The sequence below is a fragment of the Bubalus kerabau genome, chromosome 20 (genome assembly GCF_029407905.1).
Source record: "Bubalus kerabau isolate K-KA32 ecotype Philippines breed swamp buffalo chromosome 20, PCC_UOA_SB_1v2, whole genome shotgun sequence".
In the NCBI taxonomy this organism is placed as follows: domain Eukaryota; kingdom Metazoa; phylum Chordata; class Mammalia; order Artiodactyla; family Bovidae; genus Bubalus; species Bubalus kerabau.
Genome location: NC_073643.1, coordinates 58,231,526 through 58,254,860, shown reverse-complemented (window position 1 = coordinate 58,254,860; position 23,335 = coordinate 58,231,526). Strand labels below are relative to the sequence as shown.

General features: G+C 39.9%; 1 protein-coding gene across 6 annotated transcripts in view; it reads right to left on the bottom strand.

Annotated features, from left to right (window-relative positions):
- Positions 1-23,335, bottom strand: part of RAF1 (Raf-1 proto-oncogene, serine/threonine kinase) — a 79,112-nt gene that overhangs the window by 47,042 nt on the left and 8,735 nt on the right. For 2 of the 6 annotated variants that reach the window (XM_055557445.1, XM_055557446.1), the window contains exon 1: positions 11,634-12,917. The exons of the other annotated variants lie outside the window; for them this stretch is intronic. The gene's annotated coding sequence lies outside the window, so the exon portion shown is untranslated. Of the gene's footprint in view, positions 1-11,633; positions 12,918-23,335 lie in introns of those variants that run through there. 6 annotated transcript variants of the gene reach the window in all.

The window sequence follows — 23,335 nt, the reverse complement described above, 5'->3', positions numbered from 1 at the left end:
AAGTTCACTTGCACCGTACTTTAGAGTCCACATACGGGTGACATCGTGCAGCAGTAGTCTTTTTCTGACTGACTTCACTCAGTATGATAATATCTGACACCATCCACTTTGCTGCAAACGGCATTATTCTTCTCTGCTGCTGCGTGTCTTCGTGTGCACGTCTTCATCAGCCACTCATCTGTCAACGGGCATTTAGGCTGTCTCCATGTCTCGGCTTTTGTGAATAGTGCTGCTGTGAAGAAAGGGGTGCACATATCTGCCCAGGAGTGGAACTGCTGGCCCGTGTGCACGCGTGCGTGCATTCACTTCAGTCATGTCTGACTCTGTGACGCCATGGACCGGAGGCTGCCAGGCTCCTCTGGCACGGGATTCTCCAGGCAAGAATACTGCAGAGAGTTGCCATGCCCTCCTCCAGGGGATCTTCCCAACCCAGTATCTCCTATGTCTCCTGCACAGCAGGCACATTCTTTTACCCACTGAGCCACTTGGGGAGTCCTGATGGGTCATATGGCAACTCTAATTTTAGTTTTTTGAGGAACCTCCATACTGTTTTGGCTGCATCAACTCACATTCCCACAAACACTGTAGGCAGGTTCCCTTTTCTCCATACCCTCTCCAACATTTGTTACTTGTAGACTTTTTTAATGATGAGCATTCTGACTGATGTGGAGTGATATCTTCTTATAGTTCTGATTTGCCTTTTTCTAAAAATTAGCGATGTTGAGCATATTTTCATGTGCCTGAAGGCCATCTGTCTGTCTTCTTTGGAGAAAAGAAGCAACAGTTAGAACTGGACATGGAACAACAGATTGGTTCCAAATAGGAAAAGACTGTATATTGTCACCCTGTTTATTTAACCTATATGCAGAGTACATCATGAGAAACACTGGACTGGAAGAAACACAAGCTGGAATCAAGACTGCCGGGAGACATATCAATCACCTCAGATATGCAGATGACACCACCCTTATGGCAGAAAGTGAAGAGGAACTCAAAAGCCTCTTGATGAAAGTGAAAGTGAAGAGTGAAAAAGTTGGCTTAAAGCTCAACATTCAGAAAACGAAGATCATGGTATCTAGTCCCAACACTTCATGGGAAATAGATGGGGAAACAGTGTCAGACTTTATTTTTCTGGGCTCCAAAGTCATTACAGATGGTGACTGCAGCCATGAAATTAAAAGACCCTTACTCCTTGGAAGGAAAGTTATGACCAACCTAGATAGCATATTCAAAAGCAGAAATATTACTTTGCCAACAAAGTTTCGTCTAGTCAGGGCTACGGTTTTTCCTGTGGCCATGTATGGATGTGAGAGTTGGAATGTGAAGAAGGCTGAGTGCCGAAGAATTGATGCTTTTGTGGTGTTGGAGAAGACTCTTGAGAGTCCCTTGGACTGCAAGGAGATCCAACCAGTCCATTCTGAAGGAGATCAGCCCTGGGATTTCTTTGGAAGGAATGATGCTAAAGCTGAAACTCCAGTCCTTTGGCCACCTCATGCGAAGAGTTGACTCATTGGAAAAGACTCTGATGCTGGGAGGGATTGGGGGCAAGAGGAGAAGGGGACGACAGAGGATGAGATGGCTGGATGGCATCACTGACTCGATGGACGTGAGTCTGAGTGAACTCCGGGAGTTGGTGATGGACAGGGAGGCCTGGCGTGCTGCAATTCATGCGGTGGCAAAGAGTCAGACACGACTGAGCGACTGATCTGATCTGATGTCCGTTTTTTGATTGGGTTATTTTTTATTCTTGAGTTGTATGTTTGTATAGTTTGCAAATTAAGCCCTTGTTGGTCTCATCATTTGCAAATACATTCTCTCCTTCTATAGGCTGTATTTTCATTTGTGGTTTTCTTTGCTGTACAAAGGGCTTCTCTTGTGGCTCAGCTGGTAAAGAGTCCGCCTGCAATGCAGGAGAACCTGGGTTCGATCCCTGGGTTGGGAAGATCCCCTGGAGAAGGGAAAGGCTACCCATTCAAGTTTTCTTGGGGCTTGGGGCTCCCTTGTTGCTCAGCTGGTAAAGAATCTGCCCACATGGAGAAGGAAATGGCAACCCACTCCAGTGTTCTTGCCTGGAGAATCCCAGGGACAGGGAAGCCTGGTGGGCTGCCATCTATGGGGTTGCGCAGAGTCAGACATGACTGAAGTGACTTGGCAGCATAAATTAATTTAAATACATTTAAAATCTATTACTTCAGGACTTTGCCCATGGTAGAATCTAGTGATATAAACTTATAAACTTCCTTAAAGACAACGTACTGTTATTCACGTCAGTGTTAGGACTTAAACTACTACTTTTAAATAAAAAAAATAAAAGTTGTGAAGAATATGAGTCGGTAACGATGAGCACTAGTATACAAATGGTCGAGCTCTGTGAGGGCTGAATGAACTCTGTACTGTGCAAACTACAAGTCAATATTTAAAGCAGACTCTCTGGCTTCTGTTTCTTATTGTTCTGACTTAATAAACATTCACAAATGTGGTGTAAAAAAAAAAAAAAAAAGAATCTGCCCACAAAGTGGGAGACTTGAGTTTGATCCCTGGGTTGGGAAGATCCCTCTGGAGAAGGGAAAGGCTACCCACTCCAGTGTTCTGGCCTGGAGAATTCCATGGACTATACAGTCCATAGGGTCACAAACAGTTGGACACGACTGAGTGACTTTTTCTTCTTTCTTTGCTGTACAAAAGCTTTTAAGTTTGATCTGTTTATCTTTGCTTTTATTTCTACTGCCTTGGGAGACTAACCTAAGAAAACATCAGTACAATGTATGACATGATCCTATACCCCTTTCAGTACTGCTGCTGCTACTGCTAAGTCTCTTCAGTCGTGTCCGACTCTGCGCAACCCCAGAGACGGCAGCCCACCAGGCTTCCCCGTCCCTGGGATTCTCCAGGCAAGAACACTGGAATGGGTTGCCATTTCTTTCAGTACACTCTTCCTTATACAGGAGCTAGTGAGAGCTGGGCTGCACCTTGATATATTCTGGGTGGTTGATCAACATGAACAGAATAGTCAGTCTAGCAACACAGGGTTTCCCAAAGCACGGGCCATACATCATTCATGGTTTACAAGGTGATTTTAGAGGATTTGTGAACATGACATAAAATAACACTGAATCAATCAGATAAAGATTATGATAAAGAAGAATTACCAGTTGGGGATCTTTAATACCTCTTTAACACTTCTTAATCTCCATTAAAAAAAAAAAAGCCACTGACAAACTCTAAAAATTAATACTGTTGTTTTATTATATTAAAATAGCAGCAAAGGAATACAGTACTATATGTGATCCCATTCTCCTGGCAGCTTCTTTTGGATTCATTTTGACTGTGTATTTTGAAAGTGCACATAACATAGTTCCCTCCATTTTTGTGCAAAAGAAGTCAATGCATGAGAGTAAGTCATCACCATCCATCCTTGATGCTTTGCTCCTGCAATTTCAGGTGATGCTAGCACCAAGTCCTTATCTCTGTAACTCTACAGCCTCAAACTACTTTACTATTTTTAGAGTTAAAGTTCCAGGAATACCCAGGCAGTCAGTCCAGTGGTTAGGACTCCACAGGAGGCACAAATTCAATCCCTGGTCGGGGAACTTAAGATCCCACAAGCCTCCGGGCATCGCAAAAACAAACAAACAAACAAACAAAAAAACATAGCAGTGAGCTATTTTAAGAGACGATATTAAGTAAGCACTACTGTAGGTGGTTCTCTGTTCTGGTAAAAGTCAGGAAGGTAGCACTTCAATGACTGAAGCCGGTGAAACACTAGTCTAGCAGAGGCAATACATTCTTTAAAAAAAGACCCTGTACTCTGCCATTACTTATCCGTCAGGCTTTTAAGCAAGTCTGAGCAATAAAATCCTAGTAATCGAATCTAGAGGGTTTCTCAGCCTAACAATCCTCTCTTCCTCCTAAGAGACTTTCATTATCCTGCACTTGCAGGGGTTTCTTCTATCTCCTCCACCTGCTTTGCTGGCTTCTGTTCTTCCTGCCTCAAAACCATGCATGCACCTCAAGACTTCTAAACTTTCCAAGTGTCCCACAGCCTTTCCAACCTGGCCTACATACACTGCCTCCATCAATGAAAAGCGTGGCAAACAACACTGCTGTCTCTCAACCCCACATTCCTCTTTTGAGAACTTCCTTCGTTCATCTACAGGAATAAGCCCCAAGCAGCGACGTTTATCTATTTATATTCATGACCCCGCCCCTTGAGCCCCCACTACAACTGAATGGAACAAGCAAGCCGAAACTTGATTTGAAACTGAGAGACTATAAAGAATGATACTTTGAACTGAGAACATAAAAACTCAAGAGCTATAAGAATGTTGGTCCATGTAAGTTCAAAGCAGTCAAAGCAAGTTTGCTATTAAGAGAACAATATTCTGCAAACTGACCTACAGATTCAACACAATCTCTAACAGAACAGGCTTCTTGGCCAGCTTCTTAGTAGATATTGCCAACGACTCTAAAATACATATGAAAATTCAAGGGACCCAGAATAGCCCAAACAATCTTGAAAAAGAACAAAGTTTGAGGAATCATACTTAGCAATTTCAAAACTTATTACACAAAGCTACAGTAATCAATGTGGTACTGGCATAATGATAGTCATTTAGAGCAACAGAACAGAAATAAGGAGGGCACCAGACAATTCAGATACCCACATGCAAAAGAATGGAGCTGGACCTCTACTTCAGAGAATATGAAAAAATGAAACCAACAGATGAAGACCTAAATAATGTAAAAGCTAAAATTATAAAACACTTCAAAGAAAACCAAAGAGGAAATCTGGATGACCTTGAATTTGCCGGTGGTTTTTAAGATATAATACTAAAGACACAAGCAACAAAAGAAAAACATAAAATGGACTTTATCAAAATTAAAAACTTGCTTCAAAGAACACAATCAAGAAAATAAAAAGATAACCAAGTGTGGCAGAAACCAATGCAATTCTGTAAAGCATTTAACCTTCAATTAAAAATAAATTAATTGAAAAAGGGGGGAACCTGCAAATCATGTAACTCATAAGGGATTTGCATCTAGAATATAAATATTCTATAGAATACAGGCTAACGAATTCTTAGAACCCAATAATAAAAAGACAACCAAATTTCAAGACGGGCCAAGAATCTGCATAGACATTTTTCCAAAAAAGACACAGAAACAGTCAAGAACACGCAAAGGTGCTCAACATTACTAATCTTTAAGGAAACAAAAAATCAAAAACATATGAGACAGCACTTTACATGACTATTATCAAAAAGAGAGAAAGAAAAAGGGAGAAAGGGAGGGAGGGAGGGAAGTGTTGGCAAGGATACAGAGAAAGTGCAACTCTGGTGCACTGCTGGTGGGAAATGTACAATGGTGTGTGGCCTCTACAGAAAACAGTATGGTACTTCCTCAAAAAACCAGTTACTATACGATCCAGCGAGTCCACATCTGGATGCAGACCCAACAGAATTGAAAGCAGGAACTCAAAATACTTGCATACCCATGTTCACAGTATTATTCCCAACAGTCAAAAGGTGGACACAAGCCAAGTGTTCACTGACCAGTGAAATGATAACAAAATATGCTATACACATACAACGAAGTATCATTCAGCCTTAAAAAGCAAGAGGATTTTGATACATGCTACAACATGGATGAACCTTGAGGACATTATGCTAAGTGAACTAAGCCAGTCATAAAGCGACAAATATCCTATGCCTCCACTTACATGGCGTACCTAGAGTAGTCAAATTCATAAAGAAAGTAGGATTGTAGTTTGCAGGGACAGGAGTGGGGAGTCAGGCAGGGAGGTTAAGGGTACAGAGTTTCAGTATGGGATGATGGAAAAGTTCTGGAGATGGATGGTGGTGATGGTTGCAACATACTGTAAAGGTACTTAATGCCACTGAACTGTGCAGAGATTTATATTATGTGTATGGTACACGGTGGTAAATTCGTTATATTTTACCACAATAAATTTTTTTACAAATAATGTTTATAGTTGCCTAAACCTACCTTTTTTTTTTTTTTTTTTTAAGACAGCATGTCAAAACACCATTAAAGTCACTGATAGTAAATCTGGAGGCTCTGGGAAAGCCCATGCATCTCCCTGGACCTCATGGCTTCATCTTAAAAAGCAGGTGCAAAGGACTACATCAGACCTACCTCTAACTTGGAGTCTCAGAACTCCTGTGAACCCCAATGTCACAAAATTGGAGTGGCCAAAAAGTTCACTGGGGTTTTTCCATAGTATCTTACAGGAAAACCCAAATGACCTTTTGGGCCAAACCAATTAAAAAAAAGAAAAACTCCTCCGGGAATTCCCTGGTGGGCCAGCGGTTAGGACTTCATGCTTTCACTACTTTCAATCCCTGGTCAAGGAACTAAGATTCCAAAAACCATAAAAATAAAACATTCAGGTTACTTGCAATATTTCCAAACTAAAACTAATAATCTATTCTTTTACCTTCCAAAAATCCACTCAGAGCAACAAAAATCATCAGGCTTCTCTATCTACTGCAGACTGGAGCCACAGGACTTCAGGGCAGACTTGCAGGTTATTAGAACCTTTGATGTTGCTGCTGTTATGAAGTCGCTCAGTTATGTATGACTCTCTGCAACCCTATGAGCTGTAGCCCGCCAGGCTCCTCTTTCCATGGGATTCTCCAAGTAAGAATACTGGAGTGGGTTGCCATTTCCTATTCCAGGGGATCCTCCCAAATCTGAGTCTCCTGCTTGGCAGGAGGATTCTTTACCACTCAGCCACTTGGGAAGTCCATCAGAACCTTAGGACATCAGGAAGTTCACAGGAGCATTATGCCTAACCACCAAAAGGTAGAAACAGCACAAATAACCATCCTGTGATGAATGACTAAATAAAATGTGGCACAGTAGCCCTTAGGTATCTGCAAGGGATTTGTTCCAGGATCCCCTGCAGATAACAAAGTCCAAGGACACTCAAGTACCTTATATTAAATGGTGTAATATTTGCATAAAAACTACATGCATCTTCCAAACTTTAAATCATCTCTAGATTACTTAGAAGCAACTGAACAACAACAAGATTAAAGCAATGTAATACAAATACAATACTTAATGCAATGTAAATGATATGTATATAGTTGCCTTGACAAAGGAACAAATTCAAGTTCTGCTTTTTGGAACTTTCTGGTAATGCCTTCAGGTAAACAGCATTTCCCAGGGAAGCTCTTCAGAGTAACACAAGTTCACATTTCACTGGCCTCCAGTGAGTCACTGTGAACAAATCATTACGTCCAAATGGTTGGCCTTTACAGACTGACTGAAGCAAATCAGGCTCTCCACTAGAGCTAAAGATGAGATCAGTCTCATTAAAACTGAATGGCTACATAACTGGGAATAAGGGCTGACAGTTCCTCAGAGAAAAATATGGGTACAGTTACAATGAAAGGGGGTTAATAGAAACAAACAACAGGTGTCCACCAGTTTTCAGATGACAATCACCAAGATCAAGGGTTTGTTAAAGGAAGGAGCTTAGAGATGTATACTTAAATTGACCTACTGTGCATACTCTTAAAGGTGGAATCAAAACTCAGGTAATACCTTTAACTTAAAGCTTCTCAAACATTGCCACTGTTTGTAAACACACGCTCACACAAATCAGGCAAGCGACATAGTTCTTTTTAAGCCCTTGTCACTCTGTTCTTCAGCAAATCTTAGGGGAAGATCCTTGAGCAGGCAGGGGAGAAAATACCACGTTTTCTTGTTCAATTGCTTCTGTGGAACACATCTATCACTAGGACCAGGAAAATGGAATTTCCAGAAAGCAAAATATGAGAAAATATAAAAGGAACAGACTTGACAGATTTAAAAAAAAAAACCCAGCATCTTTTAAGCATCTACTACAAGCTAGGTTCTAAGCATATATGTATTCAAATGATATTTCATTTAATCCACATAACCTCAAGTTACCTGCCTCTTCTGCCCAAAAAAAAAAAAAAAAGAGTTGGAAGAGATGACCTATATTGACCCTTCAGCTCTATCACCTTGTAATGATTCTAGCCATGAAAATCTAACAATTACTACAATTTTCTGACACAGAATATCCTTCCCTAGCTTTCCAAACAGACTATATGGCAACCTTCTCTTAATGATTTGTAAGTTACTGTAATGAGTAACCTCTGGTTATCTACAGAATATAAATATAGCAGATTTTCAAAAAACAATAATTTTACTCAGATTTGAGTTGGGGAGGGTAATAAGGTAATTACAGTTTTAAATATGGGCTTCCCTGGTGGTTCAGACGTTAAAGAATCGGCCTGCAATGTGGGAGATCAGGGTTCGAACCTTGGGTTGGGAAGATCCCCTGGAGAAGCGTATGGCTACCCACTCCAGCATTTCTTGCCTAGAGAATTCCATGGACAGAGGAGCCTGGCGAGCTACAGTTCATGGGGTGGCAAAGAGCTGGACACGACTGAGCGACTAACACCCACACAGTTTTAAATATTTTTATAAGGTATCTATTATGAAGTAAAAGTCAAAGACCAAAGATTTAAGATGAAATGTGACTTCAAAAAACTTTCATGTTTAAAGAGTAGGCATTTAATCTAATATTAGTGGTAGTTTGATGGAAAAGCTTCAAAACAATAATGACAATCAATGTAACAGACAACAGAGTTCTGTGTCTTCTATTTCTCACATTCTTCCTGCACTCTAGCTGCCAGAACCACTTCTGACTTGACAGTATTTATTTCTGCTGATTTCCCTACTCCTCAGCATTTGCTCTTGACAACCTGATTTGAGAAAGAGAGGAATCAAGCCTGTATATTAGGCAGAACAACAGGAAGAGAAAGAACCTAATCTACTAGGCCAGAGAGTGAAAGTCGTTCAGTTGTGTCTGACTCTTTGTGACCCCATGAACTGCAGCTCACCAACTCCTCTGTCCATGGAATTCTCCAGGCAAGAATGTTGGAGTGGGTAGCCGTTCCCTTCTCCACGGATCTTTCCAACCCAGGGACTGAACCTGGGTCTCCTGCATTGCAGGCAGATTCTTTACCATCTGAGCCAACAGGGAAGCCCAGAGAAGGCCTACTGAGTAATAAAAAGGCTTCAGTATAGGCTTATTTGCAAGGTCGAACCTACACTCCAGAAGATTAAGAGTACCAAAAATCCAACATTCAGCTAAGCAAGGTCCTCCTAAACACTTGGTCCACAAAACTATATAGACTCTTATGGTAAAATTTTTAACACTCAAATTATTAAACTCCATGAAAATAAAGACTGAGCTTTGACAACCTCTGTATACTTAATTCCTAGAAGAGTACTTGTTGAATGACCAAATAAACTAAGTGAGCACTTTGAAGTCATAGATTTGCTGATGAATAACCTTCTTGGCTGTGTGGAACTGGGCAAAAAACATCTACGCCTTAATTTCTTCATCTGTAAAATAAGAATATATTTTAAGAGGTGGAGTGGTTATGAGAAATAAATGAAAAACTATAAAGAATACAAAATTCACTGTCTGGTACACTGTGGGCACTTAATTCAAAATAGCTATCACTACATGATATTATTGGTAATAATAGTGCTTACCCACACAACAGAGTAAACTAGATATGATCCTTGATTCCTTTAGTATTTTCCTGACCCACCACATTTAATCATCCAACACATACTGTCAGATCCTCCAAACTCCACCACTTTAACCCAACCCAACCATTCCAACCTAAAGCACCGTCATGTCTTGCCTAGATTACACCAGGTGTCACTATGCCCACTCTCAAAACTTGCAAAACTGTTCTCTACCTACTACCTTAAGGCACAAATCTGGTCACATGACTGCTCTGCTAAAATCCTTATTTTGAGTGTGACTGGTTCCCTCTTACACTCAAAATAAAACCCAAATTCTTTAAAACTATGACCTACAAGGCCTCACATGATGTTCGACACCTTACCTCCTGTCCTCTCTCTTAGTTCATTTATTCCTGTCATACTGACCTTCTTGTTGCTAGCTTGTCAATCATGTTTCCACTCAAATGTGGCTCCTCAAAGGGGACCTCCTTGGCCATCCTGTTTCAGTGTATCCTCTCTCTCCCCATCATTTTCCCTCTTTACTGAGCTTTACTGTTTTCACCATCCTTTATGCCATTTTTATAATACTTTGAAATTATATTAGACACCTGCTACAGTGACTGTCTACCCTTGATAGTCTGTTCCAAGAAGCCACGTTCAGTTTACCCTAAAAACCCCATCACCTTTCACCGTGTCTAGCATACAACTGGCCATTAAGACACTTCCTGAATGAATAATAAAGGCTGGCATCTAGGTCCAGTGAGTGCTGAGTTCTACTAGAAACCATCAGTCCAGTCATTTATGAGCCGCACGATGCTGAGGGGCTACACTCCAGGACCACAACACTGACAGCTGAGGAATTCTGCAAATGTGGAATCGGCACAGTATAACCACTGGCTGGCAGTCAGCTCATCATTGTAACAGCTCCATCAGACAGATGCCAAACGGACAAAAGCTAGCTGGTAATAGCCAGTTGAAGCCATTATGGAATTCTACCATGCTTGAGCTATTTCCAACGTTTGATTTACTAGTGTTGTTTGGCATTTTTCTTCACAGTTGTTTTATTGTAAAAATAAAACCAAGCACCATTCCTGTTCACCTGCTCTGTCAAACTAAACTGTAAACATGTTCCACCTACACACACATCCATTTGTCCTAAATATACACTGCTGAAAATAAAAAGTACAGTGTCCCTACTAAAGAAATGTAGAAAAGTGTTTTTAAACATGCCTAAGATCATGTAGAATGCAAAAGAATGGGTAGAAAGAGTAGGCTATCAGACAGGAGGAGGGGTGGTTCAGCCTAACAGAAATACAATACTTAAATATTTGGGGTACATGTCCCAAAACAATAATGATTTCTTAAGCATAACCAAACAATGGCAGTTCCAGTTTCAATTTTTGGATGTCAATCTAAAGTGTTCTTCATACACCTAAGTTGTGAACCATGAAACTAATCAACAAAATTAAAGAGAAAATCAAAGTTTTCTTACAGTTTTCAGTAATTTCAGAACATACAAAAGCTAAAATTTGAGAAAACTGATACATTTTCACATTAGGTTTGCAAATGATTCTAGAATCAGTTACTAGTCATCACCTTCTCTATATTCGCTATGGGCCTAATGCCGTATGTTGTAACCTCTAAAAATAAGTCTCCATTTTAGTAAAATGATGAAACCAGTATCTCAGTGAATAAAAACAAGGAACTGCTGAATGTCAGCATGTTTCACAGGCCACAGCTAATTAGATGACTAAATGATAGATTTCTCAAACTCTTTTTAAAATAATTCAGATATAGGAATGTTAAGAAAAGCTCAACTTTTTTTTTTTTTTTTTTGGGAACTCAACTTTTATAGCAAATTCATTTTTTTTTTTTAACAATCAAGAATCCATTCCTGGGAGTTTCCATGAACATGCACCAGGACAGTCAAGCAGAAAACTGAAGAAAAGGAACAGAAGCAGGGTGCCAGTGATTTTCATCTTACGCTTTCAAGAAATAAGATTATCTTTATAAAAGTCTAAACACTGACAAAGCAAGGTTCACTTCTGTCCTCGGGCAACAAATCAAATGGCCCATAAGAGCACAGCACCTACCGCTCATCTCCCAGGCATTAGCAGAGAAGTCACCAACATTCTCCCGGCTAAGGCAAAAGGCTTTACAGAACTCTGCAGGCTGCATTTCCAGTCTGCAGAGTTTTGAGCACTCTTCCCACAATCCTCACGCCCCAAACTACACAAACCAGCATGTGACTGAGAAGCCGGTTAGAGCAGGAAGGAACACTTGGGTATGCAAACAAAGTAAAAGGGTAGTAAATACAGGGGCCATACTCTGTCTGTGAAAACTGACTTGCTTAAAATTTTTTAGAGAAATCAAGTTATTTCCTAGTCAATTCCTAACAAGCTGTTGAGAAGTGACATTACAAAGGACATTGGGATACTTTATTCTGAAACTCAGAATCCAGAATACACAGGTTATGATACAGGCATTTTAAACTCAACACATTCATTTCAGCCTTCTCACCCTGTGGCTCAGCTCTAGCAATAACTTCAAAGAACTGCTTCATTCAGAGGCATTTCTAAAAATGAATAAATAGCACCAGATTAATAAAACAGTAATAAATTAATTACTCTGGGAGAGTCTTGTTTTTTTGTTTTTTAGCTTACCATGTGCTATAAAAAAAGTGTTCAGAAAGCAAGACTGTTTCAGGTGCAGGATTATTAGGGAGCAGCACACATACAGAGTGCTAATAAACAGCCCAGGACAAACCAAATATGATGCGAGCACAACTATGAAAATGTAACCACCAGTTCGCAGTGTGTACCTTCCAGGGATTTGAGTCCTATGTTTAAGGTCCATCATCTAACTAAGGGCCTAATTTGACGGATAAACGTTTGACTGGAAACACTATCCTATCGACGTCTGGAGATACAGACCTCAGCAGAGCACTCGCTCAAACATTCCTCATCGATTGTCTTGTCAGTTACTCTCCTGAAGGGTTAGACACCTTTGGGCCATGGTAAGTAAAATAAAACAACCCCAATTAATCCAGGAAGCTCTTCAGGAGTTCAGTGTACAAGAACCAAAATGTTCTAAGACGTCGGCCTAAAAGAGTCAAGAAGCAGTTGTGCCAACTTGGGGTTAAGGTTGACTGTTTTACCCTCTCCCTACCTCAGCCAAGCCAAGCAACCAAATAAATTTTACTCTTGCTACCTGAGTAGGGAAACACACACACACACACACACACGTGTAAATATCTCAGAGAGACAGATGGACAGCATTTTTCTTGAAAATGCCTCAGTGAATCAGTATATAAAATCTGTCTTAAAACCTCACTTTTGAGCTTTTATTCAAATACTACTCTCTTTTATTTCACTTAAAAATATTAAAGTGGTAGAACACAAATACCTAAGGCAACTAGCACTTTGGTGTTAAACTAGATTTTAAAGACATTCTTAAGCTACCTAATATCAAGTTTCTAAGAACATAGCAATGCATTCTGTGGTTGAGATTGACTGGAGAAAGTTTACTTCAATCAAGAGAACTTAAAATTTTACATAAGTTTACAGTTTATTCCTCTCCACTATCTCACAGTGCTATTAAAATTAAACAGGCTACAATCAGGTATTATTCCTAGTTCTTCTGCAGACAAAGAAAACAAGAAGTTCAAAAGGTTTCGTGACAATAAGGGAAGCAAAACAAAAAAATTCAGGTTCTCAGACTCTAAATTACAGGTCTATTTTAACACATTAAGAAAGAAAAATAATTGTTTAACATTGTTACGTTACTACTTTGAAATAAATAGTTTATAAGTAATGCGGTATATGGAAAAAAAATGTTTTATATAACATAAGCAATTTAAATGTCCTTCATATTTAAGAGATTTTTACTTCCTTTCTAAATAATGATTTAGTTCAAATTCATTATCTTAGAGCAGTTGTTTTCCCAATGCTTTTTCTCACATAGCCTTTCTTCTTACCCATTAAATAATACAGAATAGAAGAGTATCAAAAATATAATCCTGGGGCTTCATGGGTGGTCCAGAGGTTAGTACTCCACACTCCCAATTCAGGGAGGCCTGGGTTCAATTCCTGGTCAGGGAACTAGCGTTCACATGCCGCAACTAAGGGTTCGAGCGCCTCAACCAAGGCCGGCGGGGCCGAGTAAGTATTTCAAAATGCACACAGACGATCTCTTATTTAGAAGCTAACTCTTAACAATCTGCAGCAAGTGACTAGCCAGTGAAGCCAAACATAATGCAGTCTCCATTGTGTCTAACGGCCTGTGGCTCAGGGGTGAGAGCGCTGGTCTCATAAACTGTTTTTAAGTCATTCTTTTTTTATCTTCACTCCAAAATTTTTCTACCCAGAGTTGGTAACAAACAGAAGTTAGATAAAATAAAATCTCCATGTAATCAGAAGACTGCTAAACTACAAACCATGACTCACTAATTCTGAATATTAGTCAATACAAAAGAACTCCTATACATCAAAATAACCTGGGCTTAGAGTTAAAATTCTGTTGTAATATTTTGCAGCTGCTGTGAGTTTCTCCTTGGTTCAAAAGGACAGAAATGAGGAGGAGAAACGGGTAACAAGGGCTTGAAAAGACTATTGCTAGAATAAATGACCTTAACACACTAAGATGCCCACAGCTTTAAACAGCCTTTTACTCAAGACATTTAGACTTAAGATGGACTTGGAGCTCACTCCCCTCTACTCAGCATGTTTTACAAAATGTGAAAATTAAACAATGTATGTGAAGCACAGAGTGTTGGCCTGACACAGTAAATGTTCCCTATTATCATGATGAAACAGTCAGGAATTCTAGACAGCCATAAACCTCCAGCCTGGGTTTTTCTGAGTTCAAAGCCTACACCCTTCACTACTACGGATACTGTGTTCCAAAATTAAGACCTAGCTTCCAAAATACAGATCAACTGTTTAGCTCTCACGTTACTCGGGTTAATGTGTGCTATGCGCTCAGTCGCTCAGTTGTCTCTGACTCTTTTCGACCCCATTTTGGACTTTAGTCCACAAGGCTCCTCTGTCCATGGAATTTTCTAGGCAAGAATACTAGAGCAGGTTGACATTTTCTCCTCCAGGGAATCTTCCCGTCCCAGGGATCAAACCCGCATCTCTTACATCTCCTGTACTGGCAGGCAGAATTCTTTATCACTGAGCCACCTGGGAAGCCCAGTTGGGGGAATAACACAGCTAATATGCTATCTTGTTCATTTGATCTCTGCAAATGCTCTCTCTATTCCCAGAGATCTTCTCCAGAGCCTGCATGGAGTAATAATTCTAGATGCTTTACCATCAGTCTATATCTTGGAATCTGTAAACACATTCCGAAATTATCTACACATCAACACATGCCTAAATTACCTGCAATTAACAACCAAGGTAACTTTCTGGAAAATACCTCCTTCTCTGCTTAGATTTATCATTTCCTCAAAAAGCTTATTTTTATATTTCTCCATGGTAGGAGAAATTAGACAAGATTTACCATCAAAGAGAAGTAAACCTAATGCTATGTACAACTTAGGACAAGCCTTAGAAGAAATGTAAAATTCCCTGTTTCACTGTTCTAAAACGTAAAACACAGTTAAAAGTAGCTCTATTAACTATAGAGGGCAGAGGTGAAGTGTAGGTCAATTGTAACCAGTTAACTAATTAAAGTATTCTAACTCCATATCTTCCTGGTAAATCAGAAAATTAGAAAATAGGCTGAGAGCACAAAACAGGGGAAATGGCAGCACTGAAGCCGAGTCCATTAACCTTAGAGACACTGACAGCCACCCTGATCACAACACGAACACTGCTCCAAAGCCTGGCGCCAACTCAGTTTTCATTACTTAATTGTATAATGAACTTTTAAAATTACAAAAACCAATACATCATTTTAGAAATCTCTGCACTAAGCTCACTTTTCAGAGTACTACTATCACATAAAAGTCTAAGCAGCTTAAATATTCTCGTAAGAACTGGCAAAATTAGGTGGGTACCCCCAACCACTCTAAACTTTAAAGGCTTCAGGGTGAGCCCACAATTGCTTTATACATATGCAAGTGATTAAGTGTTCCTAGAAGTTTATGAAGTATTGATTAGTGGTGAAGAGAAAGAATACTTCTTAAAGTGCTATTTTAAGCTAATTCCCTAAATTAAATACGTAAGATTAGAAGAAAAGTTTTCACATACAAAGTCATAGCACAATGATTATCATCTTATAGAAAAAAGGTAATGGAACTAATTATTTCTATTCAAGTCAAAAAGGTTTAGAAAAGACAACTCTTCAACAGGGGTATCTCGGGACTCCCCTGGTGGTCCAGTGATTAAGACTCCTCGTTTCCACTGCAGAGGGTGGGGGTTTGATCCCTGGTGTGGAACTAAGATCCTGCACGGTGCAGTCAAAAAAAGTGGGGCGGGGGCGGGGGGAGGGGGGTATCTCTGAGGGCCCTATGAAAAATAAGTACCTGGAGAGGCAAATTAGAGTAGCCTCAATCCCGGCCCTCAATAAACTTATAGTTTAGATCAAGAAGTAACACAAGGACAAGGTGGGGTTAATCATACAAGGCCTATGAGAAGGAAATGGATCTACTCTAAGTCATAAAGGAAATTATAAAACAGCATCCCCAGAAACCTAACAAAAACCTTAAGTTTGCATCACATCTTGGGGTTACATTCTGAGGTGCAGAGAGGGTGTAGGATGCAGTCAAAAACTAACCTAGAAACCCCTTTCAGATCAGATCAGATCAGTCGCTCAGTCGTGTCCGACTCTTTGCGACCCCATGAATCGCAGCACGCCAGGCCTCCCTGTCCATCACCAACTCCCGGAGTTCACTCAGACTCATGTTCATCGAGTCAGTGATGCCATCCAGCCATCTCATCCTCTGTCGTCCCCTTCTCCTCCTGCCCCCAATCCCTCCCAGCATCAGAGTCTTTTCCAATGAGTCAACTCTTCGCATGAGGTGACCAAAGCACTGGAGTTTCAGCTTCAGCATCAGTCCTTCCAAAGAAATCCCAGGGCTGATCTCCTTCAGAATGGACTGGTTGGATCTCCTTGCAGTTCAAGGGACTCTCAAAGAGTCTTCTCCAACACCACACTTCAAAAGCATCAATTCTTCGGCGATCAGTCTTCTTCACAGTCCAACTCTCACATCCATACATGACCACAGGAAAAACCACAGCCTTGACTAGATGAACCTTTGTTGGCAAAGTAATGTCTCTGCTTTTGAATATGCTATCTAGGTTGGTCATAACTTTCCTTCCAAGGAGTAAGCGTCTTTTAATTTCATGGCTGCAGTAACCATCTGCAGTGATTTTGGAGCCCAGAAAAATAAAGTCTGACACTGTTTACACTGTGTCCCCATCTCTTTCCCACGAAGTGATGGAACCGGATGCCATGATCTTCGTTTTCTGAATGTTGAGCTTTAAGCCAACTTTTTCACTCTCCACTTTCACTTTCATCAAGAGGCCTTTTAGTTCCTCTTCACTTTCTGTCATAAGGGTGGTGTCATCTGCATCAGATCAGATGAGTCACTCAGTCGTGTCCGACTCTTTGCGACCCCATGAATCGCAGCGCGCCAGGCCTCCCTGTCCATCACCAACTCCCGGAGTTCACTCAGACTCACGTCCATCGAGTCAGTGATGCCATCCAGCCATCTCATCCTCTGTCGTCCCCTTCTCCTCCTGCCCCCAATCCCTCCCAGCATCAGAGTCTTTTCCAATGAGTCAACTCTTCGCATGAGGTGACCAAAGTACTGGAGTTTCAGCTTCAGCATCAGTCCTTCCAAAGAAATCCCAGGGCTGATCTTCTTCAGAATGGACTGGTTGGATCTCCTTGCAGTTCAAGGGACTCTCAAAGAGTCTTCTCCAACACCACACTTCAAAAGCATCAATTCTTCGGCGCTCAGCCTTCTTCACAGTCCAACTCTCACATCCATACATGACCATAGGAAAAACCATAGCCTTGACTAGACGGACCTTTGTTGGCAAAGTAATGTCTCTGCTTTTGAATATTCTATCTAGGTTGGTCATAACTTTCCTTCCAAGGAGTAAGCGTCTTTTAATTTCATGGCTGCAGTCACCATCTATCTGAGGTTATTGATATTTCTCCTGGCAATCTCGATTCCAGCTTGTGCTTCATCCAGTCCAGCGTTTCTCATGATGTACTCTGCATATAAGTTAAATAAACAGGGTGACAATATACAGCCTTGACGTACTCCTTTTCCTATTTGGAACCAGTCTGTTGTTCCATGTCCAGTTCTAACTGTTGCTTCTTGACTTGCATACAAATTTCTCAAGAGGCAGATCAGGTGGTCTGGTATTCCCATCTCTTGAAGAATTTTCCACAGTTTCTTGTGATCCACACAGTCAAAGGCTTTGGCATAGTCAATAAAGCAGAAATAGATGTTTTTCTGGAACTCTCTTGCTTTTTCTATGATCCAGCGGATGTTGGCAATTTGATCTCTGGTTCCTCTGCCTTTCTAAAACCAGCTTGAACATCAGGAAGTTCACCGTTCACATATTGCTGAAGCCTGGCTTGGAGAATTTTGAGCATTACTTTACTAGCATGTGAGATGAGTGCAACTGTGCGGTAGTTTGAGCATTCTTTGGCATTGCCTTTGGGACTGGAATGAAAACTGCCCTTTTCCAGTCCTGTGGCCACTACTGAGTTTTCCAGATTTGCTGGCATATTGAGTGCAGCACTTTCACAGCATCATCTTTCAGGATTTGGAATAGCTCAACTGGATTTCTATCACCTCCACTAGCTTTGTTCGTAGTGATGCTTTCCAAGGCCCACTTGACTTCACATTCCAGGATGTCTGGCTTTAGGTCAGTGATCACACCATCGTGATTATCTGGGTCGTGAAGATTATTTTTTGTACAGTTCTTCTGTGTATTCTTGCCATCTCTTCTTAATATCTTCTGCTTCTGTTAGGTCCATACCTTTTTTTTTTTTTAAGGCTTAAAATGTATTTTAATAAGTTCATGTTGCATTATTCATTTCTCAGAAAAACTTCAAAGGTATTAGGGACAAATCAAACATGGTACACCAATAAAAAATGCACAGCATAACTATCTAAGATAGGCAAAGCTAAGAGCTACCGTCTGACATTCAGCATACAGCAACCCTGTTCTCAAGATTGTACTAGGCCTATCAAGAAAGCTGTGAATGGCAACATCACAGACACAAAAGGGCCATTTCTGGGTTGTCCTTACCCAAGAAAAAGATGGAGGCAAGTTTAACACAAGATTTTTTAAAGATACACTAAATGAAAATCTCTAAGAGAAAATGTCTTCCTTGGGACATGAAAGGGTAATATATGGGACATAACAGAACCGTATGTATGTTGTCTGTGACCTCTGTGGACATGTGCCTGAATTCCCACCTGGGAGTGATTGGAACAGTGGGGCCAAGGTCATTGGGGGATGTTTGACTTTTGTGGTATATGTGGCAGGATCTCTGGGGTGAGACAGTGCACTAAGTCATGTCCGACTCTTGCGACCCCATGGACTGTAGCCTGCCAGGCTCCTCTGTCTATGGGATTCTCCAGGCAAGAATACTGAAGTGGGTTGCCATTTCTTTCTGCATACCATTTATCTCTCCTTAAGTCGATGGCCTATATTTAGGGTATTTACCCCATCTTTCTCAGTGCCTCTTCCTCTTTAAAGTAAGGATTACAATGTACCTACATCATCAGGCTTATGGGAAGATTAAACGAATTAAGGTAAACTCTTAAAAGAATCTGGCATGCAGTAGTTAAGATAAAGGTAAGCTGTTATCTTTAGGACGGTTTTTTTAAAAATGTATCTTTAGACCAAAAAAACACACTCAATTATGAGATGGTCAAATTGTAAGGCTTGGGAGAATTGAGAATGACAAAGAATAGATTCACCTTCTTCAACTGCAATCAAAATCTCCCAAGAACATATGCTCAGTACCATAAGGAGTGAGTGATGGCTGAAACTGCCTGCACTATTAAAATACTTTTATGGCAGGACAAAAACATAGTTGAATACTCATTTGTTCTTTGTTTTTGTTTTTTGGAGTTTTGGGGGCTTTTTTTTGCCACAACACACGGCTTGAACCCAGGTTCCCCGCAGTGAGAGCGCAGAACACTAACCACTGGGCTGCCAGGGAATTCCCTACTCATTTTAATATACTTACAATGCAGTTTCACTCTTCATTTTTCCTTTAAGCTCATTTCTTTGCTCAGTCTAGCTCTGTTCCATCTGAGGGACTGGGTAATCAATTTTTCAAGATTACTCCAAGCTTCCTTTAAGGAGTAAGTGTTTTTCTATTTTCTTTTTTTTTTCCTTTTTTTCATTCAATTGGTCATACAACACTGGAAAAAACCCACCCTCACACATAAAAAGTTTCTGCTGAAACAGACACACTCCAACACTTAAAAATAAAATATCCTCTCATCCAAGCTAGGAAACAATAATAAGTCTGGTTTGGAAATGGCCTAGCTACAGTTTCCCAAGCAGTCCAAAGGGCAACTCAGATGCTGCAAGGTGGAGTGTGTGTCAATATTTTGAGTTTCCTCACCCCTCTTTCTCAATTTCTGACCACAAACTGGTAACTTCATCAGCTGACTGGCCAGCATAAACGCACATGAAGAAATGTGATACTCTACCCTTCTCATAGTTAGCAAGCCGGGCTGCCCAAGTTTAGAAAAGAACCTAACTTTTTTAAAGGATAACTAATTTTTTAAAAGTTCATCAGCTAGTTCAAACAATTACATTAAAACATCAGTTCCCCGGTTCCCTAAAAAAATAAAAAATAAAACATCAGTTCCACAGTGAAAGACATATGGAGCCGATTTTATTTTTAACTCTTAGTTTTTCATTATTTTCATTTTAAGTCACTTTGTCTAAACTCTTTAACTCTTTTTACTTTTCATCTCCAAATCAGTCATTGCTTCTTAATTTAAGCAGCAACTGTTCATTTTTAAATGAACGGAGCTATTTATAAAGTATATCCTTAAACACAAGTAGAAAAATATGCAACACACAAATAAAATATGGTTTAAGTGTGATCACTCTGATAGTCGGGTAATAATGAAGTAAAAAACAGCTACACAGTGGAAGGGGAAGGAGAGGAAATAAAAACCACCCACACATCTCATCCTGCTAAGCTAATGCCTGGAAACACTGACTTAACCATACCAATAATTTCTGTTCCACATAAAAGGCATAAATTTTAGTGGCAAGTCCTGCATAATCAACAAGTGATTTAAAAAATAGCATGAGCTTTCTTCAAAAATAAAGCCATGAAAAAAATTTAATAAAATAAAGACATTAAATATAAAATAAGTGAATCCACTATTCTGCACACTGGCATCTCTCACTTGGGCAGACATTGAGATTTACCCTCAAGATAAGTACTCCTCCAGGTTTACAACCTTGCCAAAGCTATTTCAAGAAGTAACCATCTGATTCAGTCATTTTTCCAATGATTCCTTGTGGAGTCAATGGCTTTCATACAGAAAAATTCCCTGGTCTTCAATGATACCAACAAAGGTAAGCATCTTGCTTGTCTTGAGAACTTGTAAGAATTACAATAAGGTGTATCTGTAAAACCATTTGTTTCCCAGAAAATACTTTAAATCAACTTTTCAAGAATATTTTTCTTAAACCAAGGACATGTTCAGAGGTTTCCACTGTAAACTGGACCATTAATTCATTAAAACTCTAAGTTATACCCAGCTACTTTGCCACAGGAGTAAAAAAAAGAAGAAAAAACTAAATATGAAAGTATAACCTATGTAATTTACACATCAAAGTATGAATGCCTTAAGGAAAAGAACTGTATGTATTTCCTACATTTTGTTATATACTCCGTCATCCAGTACAGTAGGGCTTCCCTGGTGGCTCAGTGGTAAAGAATCCACCTGCAATGCAGGAGTCAACGGAGACGCAAGTTCGATCCCTGGGTTGGGACAATCCCCTGGAGGAGGGAATGGCAACCCACTCCAGTATTCTTTCCTGGAGAATCCCCAAGGATAGAGGAGCCTGGTGGGCTACAGTCCATAGGGTCGCAGAGAGTCAGACATGACTGAAGTGACGTAGCACACATGCCAGTACAGTACCTTGCACAAAATTAATGTTTAAATAGCTGAATAAACTATTAATGGAGAAATGACATAATTACACTATTTATACTAAACTTTTCTCATGGATATTGAATCACTACCTACCACATGAAAGTACTAATACATAGAATCCAAAAAACCAGAATGCCTCTGTATACTGCAACGTGGCACAGAACCGAGTGGAAAAGTGTAAGGAGCACGTCATTTGACAATTTCTAATAATCTATTTCAACTGCCAGTGGCTTTGAAGAATATAAAGTTCAGAAAAATAGCCCTTGCCTTGTTAAAGTAGAAAAAAACAAAAAATCATGACTTACCAAAGACTGACTATGTGCTAAGAGCTTTCAGGATGACAAAGAGGTCTACAACAAGAACTGACAGCTTTGTGTGTGTGTGTGTGGTGATGGGGGAAAAAAGAGTAACTTCTTAAGAAAGCTATAAGAATGTGGAGCATGGAACGATCACTTCCAGCCTGAGCAGAGGAAGAGGCAGACAATGAAGGATGATTTCACTGTTGTATCTGAAATTGAAGGGGAGGCATTTTAATAGGTGCATGTAAATGTTTTTCTTTATAAAAAATAGAATTTTAATGTACATATTTTAGTACCCTACTTTGTTCACTTAGTGTATCTTACCACTCAAGATTAATTGAAATAATTATTTATAAGTTAACTGAATATATTTTAGATTAAAAGGGGATGAAAGGTATAAGGAAGGTAAAAGCAACAACTACATGTACCAGCTTAATAAAAAACCTTTTTTTCAAAAAAGGAGTCATTAATTGTGTAATTAATTTCTCTCTTTGAAGAACATTATATACAAATACATTTATAAAGGAGGAAAAATTCCATAGATGCAAATACAGTCAACTTCCAAAACTTCTGGTTTGCTCAGTCAATCTAATTAGCAGTTAAGAGAAAAGCCTAGAGCCACTTCACATCCATTAGGACAGTTATTATCAAAAAAGCAGAATATAACAAGTATTAGCAAGGATGCAGATAAACTGGAACTCTCATGCATTGCTGGTGGGAATATAAAATGATGCAGCTGCTGTGGAAAATAATTTGGCAATTCCTCAAAAGTTAAACAGAATTACCATCAGTTCCAGCAATTCCACTCCTGGGAACAAAAGCAGAGACTCAAACAGACACTTACAAATCAATGTTCACAGCATCATTATTCATAAAAGCCAAAATGTGGAACCTAAAAGCCCATCAACTGTTCAAAGGATAAAATATTTTGTGTGTGTGTGTGTGTGTGCGCACACACACACTGGAATATTATTCAACCATGAAAAGGAATAAAATTTTGACACACAGTATAATATGGATGAATCCTGAAAACACAGTAAGTAAAATAAGCCAGATACAAAATTATAAATATTGTATGATTCCCCAAAGGTCCAAAAGTCAAAGCTATGGTTTTTCCAGTTGTCGTGTATGGGTGTGAGAGTCGGACCATAAAAAGGCTGAGAGCCAAAGAATTGATGCTTTTGAACTGTGGTGCTGGAGAAGACTCTTGAGAGTCCTTTGGACTATAAGGAGATCAAACCAGTCCATCCTAAAGGAGATCAACCCTGAATATTCACTGGAAGGGCTGATGCTGAAACTGAAGCTCCAATATTCTGGCCACCTGATGCAAAAAGCTGACTCACTGGAAATGACCCTGATGTTGGGAAAGACTGAAGGCAGGAGG